Source organism: Erythrolamprus reginae, chromosome 2 (assembly GCF_031021105.1).
Source record: "Erythrolamprus reginae isolate rEryReg1 chromosome 2, rEryReg1.hap1, whole genome shotgun sequence".
Taxonomy (NCBI): Eukaryota; Metazoa; Chordata; class Lepidosauria; order Squamata; family Dipsadidae; genus Erythrolamprus; species Erythrolamprus reginae.
The window spans coordinates 252,293,538-252,311,715 of record NC_091951.1 but is presented as its reverse complement, the minus strand read 5'-3'; positions in this window follow the sequence as shown (position 1 = coordinate 252,311,715).

Sequence of the window (18,178 nt, the reverse complement as noted above, 5' to 3'; positions counted from 1 at the left end):
GTCGGGCTGGTGAGCACATGGGGGGGACACACACAATGTGTATGTGTGTGTCTCAGAAAGCTTTTCTTGCTGTTGAACATAAACACATGCAGGCCTCCAGGGAAGTAGTCCTCGACTTATGACCGTTCATTTATTGATTGCTCAAAGCACCAAAAAAAAAAAAAAAGTCACTTGGGTCCATTTTTTTTACCCTATGGGTTCTTCTACCCTTATTTCATTCATAGTCAGAAGGCTGAGAGGCTAATCTTACGAGTGCCCGTTGAAGACGTTTTGCATTTACTTGTGGAGTTTTAAAAACTTAAAAACTTAAGTTATGAAGGCAAGACAGCAGTGGAAGGGATGTGCTGGTGCCTCGAAGCTGTTGGGGTCTGGATGCGTGTCAACAAGCTCAAACTCAATCCAGACAAGATGGAGTGGCTGTGGGTTTTGCCTCCCAAGGACAATTCCATCTGTCCGTCCATTACCCTGGAGGGGGAATTATTGACCCCCTCAGAGAGGGTTCACAACTGGGGCGTCCTCCTCGATCCACAGCTAACATTGGAACACCATCTTTCGGCTGTGGCGAGGAGGGCGTTTGCCCAGGTCCCCCTAGTGCACCAGTTGCGGCCCTATTTGGACAGAGAGTCATTGCTCACAGTCGCTCATGCCATTATCACCTCGAGGTTCAACTACTGCAACGCTCTCTACATGGGGCTACCTTTGAAAAGTGTTTAGAAACTTCAGATCGTGCAGAATGCGACTGCGAGAGCTATCATGGGGCTTCCTAGATTCGCCCACGTTTCTACAACACTCTGTGGCCTGCAGTGGCTGCTGATCGGTTTCCGGTCACAATTCAAAGTGTTGGTAATGACCTTTAAAGTGTTGGTAATAAACCTGGCATTGGACCAAAATACCTCTGGAACCGCCTTCTACCACACGAATCCCAGTGGCTGATAAGGTCCCACAGAGTTGGCCTTCTCCGGGTCCTGTCGACCAAACAATGTCGTTTGGCCGGCCCCAGGGGAAGAGCCTTCTCTGTGGCGGCCCCGGCCCTCTGGAATCAACTCCCCCCGAAGATTAAAATGGCCCCCACCCTCCTTGTCTTTCGCAAGTTACTCAAGACCCACCTATATTGCCAGGCACGGGGGAATGAAGACATCTCCCCCAGGCTTTCTTATATTTTATGTTTGGTATGTATGTGCTGTATGGTTTTTTTAAATTGTTGGGGTTTTATATAATTTTATTATTAGATTTGTTCCATTGTTATACTGTTTTTTTATTACTGTTGTGAGCCGCCCCGAGTCTTCGGAGAGGGGCGGCATACAAATCTAATAAATTGAATTGAATTGAATTATCAGAAAGTCAGGATTGACTAGGACAGTGATGGTGAACCTCTGGCACCCGTGCCACAGGTGGCATGCAGAGCCATATCTGCTGGCACATGAGATGTTGCCCTAGCTCAGCTCCAGCACACATGTGCACGATTTTCAGCTTTTGCAGAGGTCTAGGAGGGTGTTTTTGGCTTTCAGAGGACCTCTAAGAGGTACGGGAGGGTGGAAAATGGGCCTACCAGACTCACCAGAAGTTGGGAAACTGGGTGCTCATGGCCTCTGGGGGATGGGGGAAGCCATTTTCTCCCTCCCCAGGCATTGGATAATGGGTGTGGCCACTCGCAAATGCCCAATAGTGCACGCACACTGGTGCTTTTGGCACCCAAGGAAAAAAAGTTTCGCCATCACTGGACTACTTGTCCACTAGTGAGTTATAAGACCTTATGACAGTGATGGCAAAACTTTTTCCCATTGGGTGCCAAAAGAGTGTGTGTGTGCCAACACCCACAATTCAATGCCCCTCATGCACCATGCACCCCTCTGCACATGCACACATGATGTCCGCATTGCCCCATGCATGCATGCATGTCCCCCTCCCCCGTTTTCCAACTTTTTTTGGGGGGGGGGGCTTAATTCTGCTTTTTGCCCTCCTCAGACTCCAGAGTCTTTCTTGGAGCATGGGGAGGGCGAAAACAGCCTCCTCCGCCCTCAAGGCCTTCTAGAGGCTGAAAATGTCCCATTTTCCAACTTCTGGTGGGCCCAGTAGGCCTGTTTTTCACCATCTCCAGGCTCCAGAGGCTTTCTGACACCCGTCAAGCGGGTGCAGAATTTGGTGACAAATCAGTAGCTTGTCACACTTGCCTGATGTTTATGGGAACTTGGGAGGGGTGATTTTCATGAGGGAAGAGATGCAACCACAAAGCATTCTTTCGAGTGGTTCAAGGCCATCCTATACCCACCCACCTGGGCGGAAGCGGAGGAAGGACTTGCCCCGCTGGTACAATCTGAGTGGGCAATGTGACAAATTTGTGGGTGGGGGAAACAAGGGATGTGAACTTTCAACTGAGTGGGAAACTCAGATTCAGGTTTCCCAGTGTGGGTGCCAGGATGGCTTCGGAAATAAATTGGAACTTTGAGGAGTACTTTGACTCAGATTCTGATTTAGTTCAGATGTTACTTGGAACCTTGACACCTCCCCTACCCCCACTAGAGGCTGAAAATGCCTTCCCAGAGCCTCCGCATGAACCAAAAATCAGGTGGCTGGCAGGGACATGCATGATGTAGGGAAACAGCTTGCGTGCTGGCAGATATTATTATTATTATTATTATCATCATCATCATCATCATCATCATCATCATTATGTCGATACAACACAGCAAATGAGATCACTATGCTGGATTTCGTATTTCATCACCAGTCGGGCGCTTCCCAAGCACCTCGGACTGCGTGATGTAGTAGCAAATTATGTTTGCCGATCCCAGTAAAGTGGCCTTTTGCAATTGACAGATGGAGATTTTGTCAATTCCGATTGTTTTCAAATGTCCACTGAGATCCTTTGGCACTGCGCTCAGCGTGCCAAGTACCACTGGGACCACTTTCACTGGCTTATGCCAGCTCGATTTTTAGATCTTCGTATTTCACTAATTTCTCTAGCTGCTTTTCCTCAATTTTCTGTCCCCTGGTATTGCGATGTCGATGATCCATACTTTCTTTTTCTCTACAATCAAGATGTCTTGTGTGTTATGCTTCAGAATTCGGTCAGTCTGAAGTCGGAAGTCCCACAGTAGTTTTGCTTGCTCATTTTTGACCACTTTTTTGGGCTTATGATCCCACTAGTTCTTTGCCACTGGTAAATGGTAGTTCCGGCACAGGTTCCAGTGGATCATCTGTGCCACAGCATCATGTCTATGCTTGTAGTCAGTCTGTGTGATCTTTTTGCAGCAGCTGAGTATGCTACAAAAAGATTGCACAGACTGACTACAAGCATAGATTATTATTAATAATAATAATAATAATAATAATAATAATAATAATAATAATAGGATTTCTGTGCCGCCCCTCTTCGAGGACTCTGGGTGGCTCACAACATATAAAATATACAATACACAATATCTTAATCCAATTAACTAATTAAAAATCTAGAAATCCCCCGCATGCTTCACCATCACAGCCTTAGGACAACATCCAGCCATTGCTGAGGCAATATATCCCTAATAAAGGCCAGTTTCATATTGCCATATTAGTAGTTCAGTGACATTGTATAGTGCTAGAACAGTCTTTGTGGGGCAATACCTATTCTTCACTTTGAGGGTTAAATGTCATGCTAAGCAGGACTCAATGAAAAACCTTTTAGCAATCTGTAGTAAATTGGTAATATTGGTACTATGGTCCTAGATGTTGAACAATAGCAACATAAGTACATTTTTTTCCTGAAAAATAAGCTGCTGAATATAGAATTGGTGAAGAAGTGGAATATTGTTTTTGATGCATCTCGGTCTTGGTGTTGAAGGCAAATATTGGGCTTAAAGTAAAATGCAATCAGGGGTGCCCCAGCCTTTGGATGATGGGCTTTGAAAAAAAATTGTTCTAATAAGCAATGTAGGTATTGCACTTTAAATGCAATGAAATCTGTATCTTAATAAAGAGGCATTAGAAAGTATAATGAGAACAGAGATAATGAAATGCTTGTCCTTAAATATTTTACTAGAATTAAGATTGCACTCATATATAATAAGCAAATGTTATAAAATGCTGTAGCACGATTTCTATGGAGTATAGTATATGTTCTTCCTTAGCCTTGGGTGAATTAACGAAGGGCCAGATATTTTAAATTAGTAAATATTGCAGATTTCATTTCGGAAAACACATTAGTTCATTTAACATAGAGAAGGGCAATGTGTGACAAAATTCAGAGGTGACATTTGCTCATGAAATTTGAAAGAAATTGGGTGATATTATTAAATATAACACTTGAATGCATGGGGTAGTAAATAAATGCTTTGGAACAACTCTTGAATATAGGTGTTGTTTAATATTACTGTATTTTTCGGAGTATAAGACACACCAGGGTATAAGACGCACCTAGATTTTAGAGGTGGAAAACAAGAAAAAAAGTATTCTGAATCAAATGGTGTAGTAATATATTATTTAATAAAATACCAGCAGAATGTAGTAGAATACTTTTTACAAACATGTACCCCTTTTACAAACTTCAAACTTGACAGCTTTAAGACTTGTGGACTTCAACTCCCAGAATTCCCCCTCCAGTCATGTTGCTGCAAATGGGGTAATTAGAAGGTAAAATTACCCCGTTTTTGTGAAAAATGAATATCAACTTAAAACATGTAAAATTAACTATTAGTTAAATATATACTTTGGATAGGTGCAATAATTATATGTTCCAAACAACATATAAATTTTAAGATAAAACCGCTAAAGAAATTGTGGCCAGTATATGGTCTGTCTTTAGAAAGTAATAATGAAGGCTGTAAGTTCATGTTTAGTAATCATTCACACCCAATTATTCCTTCTTCCTTTCTTTCTTTGTTCTCTAGAAAGATGCTTTGATGGCTACCCTTTTATTTTTTTTACAACATGAAACTACCCGTATATACTCGAGTATAAGTCGACCTGATTATAAGCCGAGGCACCTACTTTCGCCAAAAAACCTGGGAAAACTTATTGACTCGAATATAAGTCCAGGGTGGAAAATACAATGGCTACTGGTAACTTATAAAAATGGAATATTCTTCTATTGTAGCTTCTTAAAATTGTTTTTGTAGGAGAATAAAAAAACATATGAAGAACGGTTGCAAGAACTGGGTATATCTAATTTAATGAAAAAAGGGACCATGGGAGACATGATAGCATTCTTCCAATATCTCAGAGTTTGCCACAAAGAAGAAAGAGTCAACCTATTCTCCAAAGCACCAGAGGGCAGAACAAGAAGCAATGGGTGGAAACTAAACAAGGAGAGAAGCAACTTAGAACTAAGGAGAAAATTCCTGACAGTTGGAACAATGAATCTGTGGAACAGCCTGCCACCAAAAGTTGTGAATGCTCCAACACTGGAAGTTTTTAAGAAGATGTTGGATACCCATTTGTCTGAAGTAGTGTAGGGTTTCCTGCCTAGGCAAGGGGTTAGAACAGAAGACCTCCAAGGTCCTTTCCAACCCTGTTGTTATTATTATATTATATAACTTTTTTCCTTCCAAAATGCTTTTTATTTATTGCATCTTTCTTCCTCCCCTTCCAAAATCTTTCTTTTTTTTAAATTCCAAAAACCTCTTAAAATATCTTTAGGAATGTTATCTTAATCTTAAAATCTGTTATCTTAATCTTCATTACAATATCATTATAATTTTCTTAATAATTGGGATTTCATATACTCTTTCAAAACAATTGCTTAAATCAAACTTCCATGTGATAAATATTCAGATTTTCCATTTAAAACCTATTTCATAAGTTAAAATCATTATTACTACATCAATAGATCAGTAAATAACAATTGGGGGTTACTCAATCATTAACTGTAAAATCTTTCTTCTACATGATATTTATCTTGCATAAGGAGAAACCATACTCTTTAAAAAGTTAAATCTATTCATATTGATTATGTAGTACAAATGATTAATGATAAAATTCATACTATTATATTATCCTAACCTTCGTATTATCAGCATTAACAATCTGCTTGGGTAGGATAAGTATAGTTGGAAGAAAAAGTTTAATTACACAGAGTTATCCCCACTTTAAGCAACAATTTCTTACAAAATAACCTATCCTGTTAATCAAATTTAAATGGGTAACTTACTTTTTACTTGTACATTTTATTTATTTGTAAAATATCATTGCTTGGTTGATGAGAAGAGAAATCCATGGTTCCTTCCTTCTGAAAGTCTCTTCAACTCTCCCGCCCCTTCCCCCAGTGCTTCCTGTAGAGGAGGAGCTGTGATTGGTACAGCTTGCTGCCAATCAGATAGCTCTCTCAGTGCCCCCTTTCTGTGTAGAGAAGGAGCTGTGATTGGTTCAGCCTGCTACCAATTAGGCAGCTCAGCAGTAGCAAGAGAAGAAAGAAAAAAACCCTCCTGTTGCCAGCCATGAGGTTTCTTTCCTCCCTGCCTTTCACATCCGAACTGTGGAACTTTGGGACAGTTTTCAGGTCAGTGAAAGTCAGTGACTCCAGTATAAGTCGAGGTTGGATTTTTCAGCACATTTTTGTGCTGAAAATATCGACTCATACTCGAGTATATACGGTAATTAAATGGGTGAAGGATGGAAGCTTTTCAAAAATCTCTTTTGTGTTTTTCCATTGATTATGAATTTCATCTGCATAAATAAACCATCCTCACTGGATAAGTGCTGAGCAACCTGACATTTCCAGTTTTGTGTTTTTCTTTTTTCTTCTCTTCCTATCCTTGTTGTCTAAACCAGGCCAGATTTTAAAGAGAAGGATTGTTTGTGCATGTATTTGTAAATTCAATTTGTAATTTCTGAAAATGATGGTCATTAAACAAATCCATTCATTTGATTGGACTTTTTTTTTTTTACTGACACCAACCAAAAAATGACAGAAACTGGCAAAAAACCCCAACCATTTGAATTATGAATAAAACTGTAACACTCATATGGGGTTCCTTGTAACAATGGGAACGTGGGAATTATAATCAATAAAGGAGCAAATCAATGTTGGAATCTGAAACCTATGTTTGGCGGTCTTTGTGCATGTCTTTACAGCATACCCATCTGTAAATGTCATGGAGCAAAGAATTCAGTGGGTAGGAATAGTGGGCGCAGAAGGTAGGAAGAAATAGGTAGCCAATAACTATCTAGAGAATAAGTACTGAAGTGGTTGAACTGAAAATAAAAATGCAAAGTTCTCAATTAAAGGAAAACAGAGTTAAAGAGACAGTTGAAAAGGAATCCTCAGTGAATACAAAGTAAGTTTCTGATATAAAAAGGAAGAATTAGCTCTGAACGCTTATTGCTTTTGAAGATAATTATTTGGATAGTAATAATTATATAAATATCCGGGCCTTACAAAAGGATTGGGAGAAAGGATTACCTTGAATGCCTTTTCTATATGCAAGAGTTATTAATTAATTTATTTTTATTTCATCAAGAATGCATTAGATCAGGGGTCTCCAACCTTCGTAACCTTAAGCCTGGCGGACTTCAATTCCTAGAATTCCCCAGCCCAGGTTGCTTTGCTGGCTGGGCAATTTTTCTTTGCTTTGCTGGCTGGGCAATTCTGGGAGTTGAAGTCTTCCAGGCTTAAAGTTGCCAAGGTTGGAGACCTCTGTATTAGATAACAGATATAAAAACATAATTATGAATACATGAAATGGATATGAATAAAAGGGACCATTAGGGACAGAGACAGTAGGCACACTGGTGCGCTTATGCATGCCCCTTAATAATTAGTATTCCTAATCTTAATATTAGTGATTCCTAATAAAGTAATTGTATATAATATAGGCACAAAACATATAAAATTATGTGTTGCACTTATTGGGCTGTATTAATTATGATATCAGGATACCTGAGCTGTCCCTATCCGAAACGTGAAGTCAGCTCTGAGGGGCCCTTGGATTCTCTGAACTTTCTGCTTTCTTGCAGATGTTTCATTACCCTTTTCTTTGTACCAGTGAGAGTGTGAAAGATTCTTTTAAAGGGCTAAGTAAAGGAGGTCGAGCTAAAATGATTGTCTCAGGCAATTTAGCAGGCCAGAAGTGAAAGCATTATAATACATGTACAGCCTGGAATAAATAGGAATGAACTGGACAGTTTTAAGTCTTGGATTATTGGCTTCACCTTTATCCTATCACATTATGGAACCCAGCCATCTGGTTGGGCAATGCCCATCACATGAGTATGACACATATAGCTACAATGCTAACCTTTTCTGATTTATTTTCCCTAAAGGAAAAAGATATGTGGAATTAAGGTGAAAGCAGACAAATTCTTCTGGTTCTGGTAAGCTAACTTTCTTTAACAACTAATTTGCCTGTTGGAATCATTGGCCTTATATTTATCTTTTCAAATAATTTTCTTCCTAAAAAGGATTTATTGACCCATAGAAGGATTGCATGGCTTGGAACATGTTAAACAAGATAGCCAACACTACACCAGGCTCATCAACTGAGTGGAAAGTATATTTTTGTTATTGAAATGTTTTTCGAGTTACCTGTAAATTTAAAGCTGAAAGGTTGTTCAGTGTGTACAAATCTATGGAGGGTGAGCCTTAGTTGAAAGCTCCTTAACATTTCATGACACTGCTTTTCTTTATACATATTATTTTTCAGTCAACAGAGTGATTCATTAAGACATAATTTTATAACTACATGGATATTTACCCCATTTCTTGATACAGTGATACTTATTGTGTGTATTATTAGTCTTCCACATTAAGGTAATTTTTGTTGGAAATATGACTAATTTATTTGAACTTTTAATATCTCTGTACATTTGCCTCTATGCTGTAATCTGAACTGAAATATTTTATTGGGAGATCACCTTCAGTCACCTCATCTTTTTGAGAGATTGCACAGAATCTACTCATGCTACTCACATTAGTTTCACAACTACACATTACTTTAACAACTACAGTGATACCTCAAGATACGAACCCCTCGTCTTACGAACAACTCGTGATACGAACCCGGGGTTCAGAAAATTTTTGCCTCTTCTTACGAACTTTTTTCGAGTTACGAACCAGCACCCCCCCGAACCCCGAACCCGGGTTCGGGGGGTGCTGGGAAGCCCCCCAGGCCGGCTGCGACCTTTTAAAACAGCCGCGCCGCTTCCCATCTGTCTCCTGAAGCCGAACGGCAAAGCCGAACTTCCGCGTTTGGCTTCAGGAGACAGATGGGAAGCGGCGCGGCTGTTTTAAAAGGTCGCAGCCGGCCTGGGGGGCTTCCCAGCACCCCCCGAACCTCGAACCCGGGTTTGCGGGGGTGCTGGGAAGCCCCCCAGGCCGGCTGCGACCTTTTAAAACAACCACGCCGCTTTCCATCTGTCTCCTGAAGCCGAACGGCAAAGCCGAACTTCCGCGTTCGGCTTCAGGAGACAGATGGGAAGCGGCGCGGTTGTTTTAAAAGGTCGTAGCCGGCCTGGGGGGCATGCCAGCATCCCCCCGAACCCGGGTTCGGGGTTCGGGAGGTTGCTGGGAAGCCCCCCAGTCCGGCGGTCACCTTTTAAAACAGCCGGGTGGCTTTCCAGCAGCCTCCCGAAGCCAAACACACCTCGAGCCCATACAATAACCGTTCCATTAACCCTTGGAAAATGGAGACCCCAAACTGTAGACGATTACATCTAAAAACCCCCCTATGGGTAATGATAGCCTGGGCTTCTGCGGTCTGGGGGTCCACGGGGAGCTGCTGATATGCTTGGGAAAGGTCAAGCCTCGCAAAGACCTTGCCATTTCCCAGCGTGTGGAGCAGCTGCTGCACCATGGGCAAAGGATAAGAGTGGTGGGCTAAAGCCCGGTTTACAGAACATTTATAGTCCCCGCATAATCTAATACCCCCATCCCCTTTGAAGGCAATGACCAATGTGGTCTCCCACGCCGCTTGGTCCACCGGTTCCACCACACCTTGAGAGATCAGACGGTCCAGTTCAGCGTCCACCTTTGGCCGGAGAGGAATTGGAACCCTGCAGGCTTTCAACCGCACTGCCGGTACCAGGGGGTCCAGACTGAACGAAATAGGGCTTCCCGTGTAACAACCCAAACCTTCGTTGAAAACTGAGGGAAACTCCTTAGCTAGTTTATCAAAGGCTGAAACCACATTAACCCCCGAGACAGATAACCCCAACGATTCAAACCAGTTTAACCCTAAAAGATTTGAGAAGGGTCCATCCACCACTATTAAAGGCAACTTGCCCACAAACGACTTGAATTTGACCGCAAAACAACCCTCCCCCAGAATTGGAATTAAGGAGCCTTGGTAGTCTTTGAGAACTGAGCTGCAGGGCCGTAGGTGATTCTTGCTTAACCTAGGAAAACAGCGCTTCAAGGTAGACCAAGAAGCCAAAGAATGTGCCGATCCAGTGTCTACTTGCATCGAACACCAAGCGTTCCCCAGGCGAACTTCAACAGAAATTTTTTCTGTGCCGCTTGACGTCTTCCGGACATACGATGTAGCTAGACGCGGGAAACTGTAGACGGTATTACATTCATCTCGGCGGTTCGATGAATATTTCTTTTGCCAACGAGAGTTGTAGTTCTGGGACTCCCTCTGCTCCCTCCTTGGGGTTGGTGGGGATCTGCGGGAACGGCAGACCCTCGCAATGTGCCCCCGGGAACCACATCGCCTGCAAGCCGTGTCCCTAAATGGGCAATTTGATCTAAAATGGCTTCCCCCGCAGCCCCAACACGGAGACAACGGAGGACGGGGACGGGCAGCAGGCGGATCCCAGCTGCGGTTAGCTGCCAGCCGGCAAACCTCTTCCTCCTCCCCGGCATTGGAATCCTCCTTCTCTACCAGAGCCGGGGGCTTATCTGGAAGTGGCGGCCCTTTACTGGTGACATTTACGGAGCTGTCCATGGCTGCGAGAGACAAGGTTGACAGCTCGAACGCGCGGGCTTCCGCCAGAGCCATTTGAAAATTACGTCTCGGGTGGCCAGGAGACGCCGCTTGAGGCGTCCATCCCTCACCCCAAAAACCAATCTGTCCAATAAGTAGTCGTTTAGGTCTGTAAATTCACAGTATAAAGCCACCCTGCGGAGAGCGGCGACAAAATCATTGATTGATTCCCCTTCCCCCTGGTTCCTCTGGTAAAATTTGTATCTCCGGGCACAGCGGGACGGGGCAGGGGCATAATGGTCCTGCAGCGTAGACAGAAATTGCTGCCACGGAACCTCATGTATTGAGACCGGGGCGAACAAAGCCCTCGCCGTCTCAAACATCTCTGGGCCACAAAACCCGAGGAAATAAGATCTCTTCCGATCCCCTGATATTTCGGTATAGCCATTAGAAATTAAAAAACAATCGAAGCGGGCCACGTATGAGTCCCACGTCTCCCCTTGAGGGTCGAAGGGGGGAAAGGTCAGCTGTACCGACATCCTCACTTACTGTTATAATACTTAGTAAGAATCCGCATGGGACGTTCGCCTCTCGTCGCCAGTGTAATAAGTGAGTCCTCGGGTAAGTCAGAATGCTTTAATCAGAACTCATGCCAGGCTGGCAGGTACAGGCTTAAGGACAAAAACATTACAGAGGCTTTTATACACCAAGCTGCTTGAGGCAGCAACCAATTAACCTTAGAGAAACTTCCCGCTTACTATGTATCCAGGGGACGCGCGCCAATCAGCACCCTGGATAGCCCCGGCTCACAAGACTCCTAGCGGCCGGCTGTTACTAAACAGACACAACACAAACTATATTTCCTCAGGAGGAGCTCTGGTTTTCCAGCTCTGGCCTAATCCACTCCTTAAAGTACTGAATTAAAAGTTGTCTGATTTTTAGTAGATGGGGCAGAAATTGGAGAGATTCTTTCAAAACAACTCCCTCTGACACAGCCCCTTCCGTTTTACTCTATCCTACTTTAGTTTTACCTTTACCCCACTTCTCCCATTTCTAGTTTACCTTCAGCTGGAATGTCTGAATTAATTCCTTCTCGGTATCATACATGAATGTTCCCAGCAGGATCTCCTCTTTTGTTTCATCATTTAGCCCCTAAAATTAAAAGGAGGGAATCAGTGTAGAAGAGTTGAATGCTGCAGCAGCCCAGAAGGACAACCTAGAAGCAGTTCTTGGCCAACAAAGTCAGGTCAATGCAGAAACCCCCCAAAAAAGAATTTTGAGTCTTGACAAGCAGGCAACCTTTTAATGGTGAGCGGAATTATTTTATATGAAACGGGCATAGAGCTACGGAGAGTGGTCACATGATTGTCAAGCTACTCCCACCTGGTCACATGGCAGGCAAGCCACACCCACAAAATAAACCATGCCCACAGTGTGGCAGTAAACATTTTGGCAGCTCATTGCTATATGTTCATAATGCTCCCACCTCCCATTTTTCCCCAAGAATTTTGAGAGATGAATTGGTCTGAGGGAGAATGACTGGCCTAAATTCTGCTGGCTTTTATACTAAAGGGAGAAATAGAACTCGGAGCACTGATTTCTAATCCTTCATCTTAACCTCGATAACAGAATGGCTCCATATCCTATTTCAGCTCAATATCAAGGGCATAGTAGCCTTGGTGCTTCCTAAATTGCAGTTCTTTTAATGAACCTTAGAGGTAAGATATACGATAAGTTAAAACAGTATTGTACTCACATAAACCAAGAAATCTTTTAAGGCGCTTGTGATTCCTTCCGAAAAAGCTATTGCTTTAGAGATGTGCTGAACTGTAACGGCTGTGAGTCGGACTTTTTCAGGCAGCTTAATTACTACTTGGCCTTCAGATCCTAAGAATGCCCAGCAGTTTCCAGGGTAAACATCCGGCTACAAACAGGAGACCATTCACATAAATAAAATGCTCAAAATTGGAATCACTCTATAATATGTAAATAGATGCATTGCTCTGGGGTTAAAATGGTTTATACAAGAGACACCCCCAATTTGGTGGTGGGGTATGTATGCTTGTCGGGTGGTGGGCACTTTTCACTATACACTTGTTTTATGTTGTGGGTATCTTAAAATTGTTAAAAATCAATTAAAAAAATGAATTCAGGTCTTGCAAATTGATTTGATGTGTGAGTACAATAATTACTGGGGTTTCTCCAGGAGTAGGGTGAACTTTATTGTTAATGTGTGACAAAATTACCGTATTTTTCGCTCTATAAGACGCACCTGCTGATAAGACGCACCTAGATTTTAGAGGAGGAAAATAGAAAAAAAATATTTTGAGCCAAAAAGTGGGCTAAAATATTTATTACAATAACAGAATAACTTAACATGAACAATAGCCAACAGCAGCATTAAGAACCATCATTACTGTAAAAGATAAGGTCTCTAGTCATTGGGAAATCCCAAAAATTCCTCACAACTGTCCGAACTTGTCATGCTCAGTGGCTCACTATCACTGGTGTCAGGGTCTTCATAAAGGACATCATCCTCTGAACCATCCAAGGCATTACTGATGCCACATTTCTTGAAGGAACTTACAACCGTTTCATCCTTCACGGCTTGCCATGACGTTTTCACCCACTCACAAACTTGAGTGATGGTGGGCCTTTTCATTCTTCCAGTGGGTGTCAGGTCATGATTCCCAGCAGCCATCCACTTGTTCCACTCCTCTCGCATGAACACTTTAAATGGCTTGTTAAGTGAAACATCCAGAGGTTGCAACTGGCTAGTAAGCCCCCCAGGAATGACAGCTAGATGGGTCTTTGCTAATTTAAAGATTTTTTTTGTGTTGTCACTGATATGTGCCCTAAACTGGTCAAGTACTAGTAGGGCAGGTTTCTTCAGAAGCCCTCCAGGGCGTTTGGACCACACTTTTTCTATCCATATTTTCATTCCACCTTCATCCATCCATCCTTTCTCATGAACATGGACAATAACTCCACGTGGGATCACCTCTTTCGGCATGGTTTTTCTTTTGAAAATTATCATTGGAGGCAACTTGGTGCCATCCGCGCAGCAGGACAACACAACAGTATAATGAGTTTTCTCATGTCCTGAGGTCTTCACAGTTACGGTTTTTGCACCTTTCACATCAACAGTCCTGTTTGATGGAACATCAAAGGTTAATGGGATTTCATCCATATTTCCAATCTGCCCTATTTCAAAGCCATTTTTCTTTCTTGCATCAATAACAAATTTATGGAAAGACAGAATCTTGGATTCATATTCTTTAGGCATTTTTTGCGCAATTCTAGTTTTGGTGCGCATAGCAAGGCCAGATCTTCTCATGAACCTGTAGCACCATGATGCTGATCCAGTAAAGTCGTCAATGCCTTTCTCTGCAGCAAGACGCTTGGCTTCATATCTTATCATTTTCGTGGAGACTGATAATCCATTGTTCCTGTGATGTATGATCCACTCTTTCATTTCCACATCTATCTGTGGCCATTTTGCAGTATGCCCACGAAAAGTGTGTTTGCTTTTATCTGCTTTTTGCAGTGCTTCCTCCTGTTTCCTCCATTCCCGTATCATTTTTTCAGTTGGAGGTGGCCCAAACTGTCTTTCAGCTGCCCTGTTTCCATGTTCTTTGGTGTATTTTACTACCTCCAGTTTAAATGGGATTTTATAGCTTAGCCTTTTCTGCTTTGACATCTTTGTAAAATTGGATGCAGCAGGAGACTACGGTAGTGTTCTACAACAAAAATGTAATGAAAGAACTGTCATCAAGAGCTGCCATCTGCCCAAGGCACTATTGTGGGGGCTGGGTACTGTATGGGACACTAATATGGAGGCTGGTTACTATATGAGACACTTCTGGGGGGCTGGCTACTGTATGAGACACTTGTGGGGGGCTGGGTACTGTATGGGACACTAATATGGGGGCTGGTTACTATATGAGACACTTGTGGGGGGCTGGCTACTGTATGAGACACTTGTGGGGGGCTGGCTACTGTATGGGACACTAATATGGGGGCTGGTTACTATATGAGACACTTGTGGGGGGCTGGCTACTGTATGGGACACTAATATGGGGGCTGGTTACTATATGAGACACTTGTGGGGGGCTGGCTACTGTATGAGACACTTGTGGCGGGCTGGGTACTGTATGGGACACTAATATGGGGGCTGGTTACTATATGAGACACTTGTGGGGGGCTGGCTACTGTATGAGACACTTGTGGGGGGCTGGCTACTGTATGGGACACTAATATGGGGGCTGGTTACTATATGAGACACTTGTGGGGGGCTGGCTACTGTATGAGACACTTGTGAGGGGCTGGCTACTGTATGAGACACTAATATGGGGGTTGGGTACTGTATAGGACACTATTGTGGGGGGCTGGCTACTGTATGGGTTCGAATATGGGGGGGCTGGTTGCTGTACGGGACACTACATGTACATGTATGTGGGGTTGCCCTAAAGTTGCACAGCCCCACATACATGTACATGAATGTGTTAAACTGTCACTGAGTGATTCTGTGTAGTGACAGTTCAGACAATTCATGTTGTGTTTTACCTTTTTTTTTTTTTTTTTACACTTTACTGTTCACTCTCTTCTCTCTTCATCCACATGTACCGGTATACAAGGTGCAAAACTACAATTCCCGTCATGCCTGCACAGAAAAAAGCTGGTCAGGCATGATGGGAAGTGTAGTTGGACTAGAAGCGCCGTACTGCGCATGCGCCGGCGCCATACGTGACATGGCGCTTGCGTCACATCCCCCCGTCCTCTCCATCCAGTCCGCCCTCCGCCGCCGCAACGGACCAGAGAAGAGGAGAGGCGGCGACAGAGGCGGCGGTCTCCAGATGAAGACCTCCCCTGGACGGCGAAGCGAGACAGAGGCTGTCCGGGACACTTTTGGTGAGTATATCGCCGCCCCCCCTCTGCTCCAGCGCTTCCCCCCCCTCCCTGCCTGCATCTTCGCTCCATAAGACAGGGCTGATTTTTCATCCTACTTTGGGAGGAAAAAAACTGTGTCTTATGGAGCAAAAAATACGGTACTTCTGACCTCTAATCTGTGTTTTCTCTGGCTTATTAAGAGGTCAGATACACCAGCAAAGTAAACTATTAGTGGGTAAATAGAGTTTTGTAATTAAACCAGAATAATATTCCAACTAGTGTAAATTTTCCAATCATTTGAAACCAGGAAAATGTCATTCTTCCCTCATTCCTCCGTTGTAAATGAGGCATTCCCTCTTTTTCATTCTCTTTCTGTCTATCTGCCTTTTAATCTCATTGAGGGGAGTAGTGAAGAGGATGGGCAAGAAAGGACCAGGATCTCCAACATTTTTATTTTTATCCCTCTAGAAATGAAGGGAATGGATGACGAACTGGGAAAAAGGATTACATAAAGTGAGGAGAGTACAAGGTGAAAAGAACAGAGAAAGGGGATGGATGAGATTAAAGAAATATTCCCAGAAGGTTGGCAGATTTATTTTATTTTTTAAATTTATGTGTTTGTTTATCAAAACGTGTAAATAATAGCAGGTATTGATATAAACACAAACATAAGTAAAGTAGGTACAGGCAAATAGGACAATAAGGCTGGGATGGTAGGCACAATAGTGTGCTTATGCATACTCCTCACTAATAAACTTATTGTGTGTGTGTGTGTGTGTGCGTATTGCTCAAAAAAAAAATAAAGGGAACACTCAAATAACACATCCTAGATCTGAATGAATTAAATATTCTCATTGAATAGTTTGTTCTGTACAAAGTTGAATGTGCGCAGCAGCATGTGAAATTGATTGTCAATCAGTGTTGCTTCCCAAGTGGAGAGTTTGATTACACAGACGTTTGATTTACTTGGAGTTATATTGTGTTCCCTTTATCTTTTTGTACTGTGTGTGTGTGTGTATTTATCACCAAGCATTTATCACCAGCAGCCAATGCTTCAGCAATATACAAGGGGCCATTTTCTTCCATTCTGAAGCCCAATAATGAAGACTTCTATAGAAATGGGAGAGAATTCTTCTTTTGCTTTCCAACGTCCAGAAAGCATAAATAAGGAGAAACAGTCTACACTATAGCAATAGTAATAGTACTTAGATTTATATACCATTCCACCGTGCTTTACAGCACTCTCTGAGATGTTTACAACATTAGCAGCCCCCAATTTTACCGACTTCAGAAAGAAGGAAAACTGACTCAACTTTAAAGTGGTCAGGATTGAATTTCTTGCAGTGAGCAGTTACCCTGCAATCCTGCATTCTAACTACTGCGTCATCACAGCTTTTGTCATCATTTAAAATCTTCTTAAATACAGCAACTCAGAACTTCACAAACTATTCCAGATATACATTCAGAAACAACATACAAAGGAGAAGATTTTGTTCTTCTCTGGAATATTCTGTTTTTGAGCTGGAGTGTTTTGTGCATCCCTCTCCAGGGTTGGCTACTGCCCGGATGGGAGAGAATGCAGTGGAGTAGTGAAATTGGAACTCCACCCTAGAGCACCCAATTTGCACTGAAAGATGTTGAAAGAAAATGTAGCGCGTCCTGCATAAACCATGCCCACAGTGTGGTAGTAAAAAATGTGGTAGTCCTTCACCCTCCCTCTCCCTGCTCTAAACCAACCGAAATCATATTATTGTAACTTCTGAACTCTGCCTTAGTTTAATGCAATTAAACGCAACAGTTAGTGAAAAGTCTGAGGAGCTTGAGTTTAAACGGTTCCTTTATTCAGCTCTATTCGGAAAGTGACTTCAGCAAGGAACGCGTCTGGCTTTACACAGCACCAGACGCTCCTTTTATACTTTTAGACTTCCCGCCGAAACCTAACTGTCAGAGTCTTAGCCAATCAGAGGCGTCTAACAAAATTCAACTATTTACATTGCTTTATACATACTCAACACCCCTCCCTCCTTAGTTTAGAAAAAAACAGTTTTACAAAGAAAGCCAGGTGATAAAATCATCCAATCGGCTCAGTCTGTGTGCAATCCTTTCGGACCTGCGCAGATCATTTGAGCCTTGGCAATTGGCCGAAGAGGAGGTCGGCTCGCTAGCGTCTCCACTGGAAGTCCAGGGCCTTGGTTGCGGAAAGGCCCCCAGTGTAGTGTCCGCGGGCACAACGCCGCCCCCCGAGGATGCTGGCTCGACATCCCTGGAGGAAGATCGTGGAATTGGTGAGTAGATTTGCGTGTCCATTAAATTTTGTTGTATAGTCCGTCCGTTGAAGTCCTCTGTAGAAAGCGAGGGTGAATATCCAAGTTAGTGTTTCGGGCTGTGGTGGCGTTTGGTACAGGTGTGGACTCTTGGCGCCTTCGTAGGTGGTCGATGTGCCTTTTCCACAC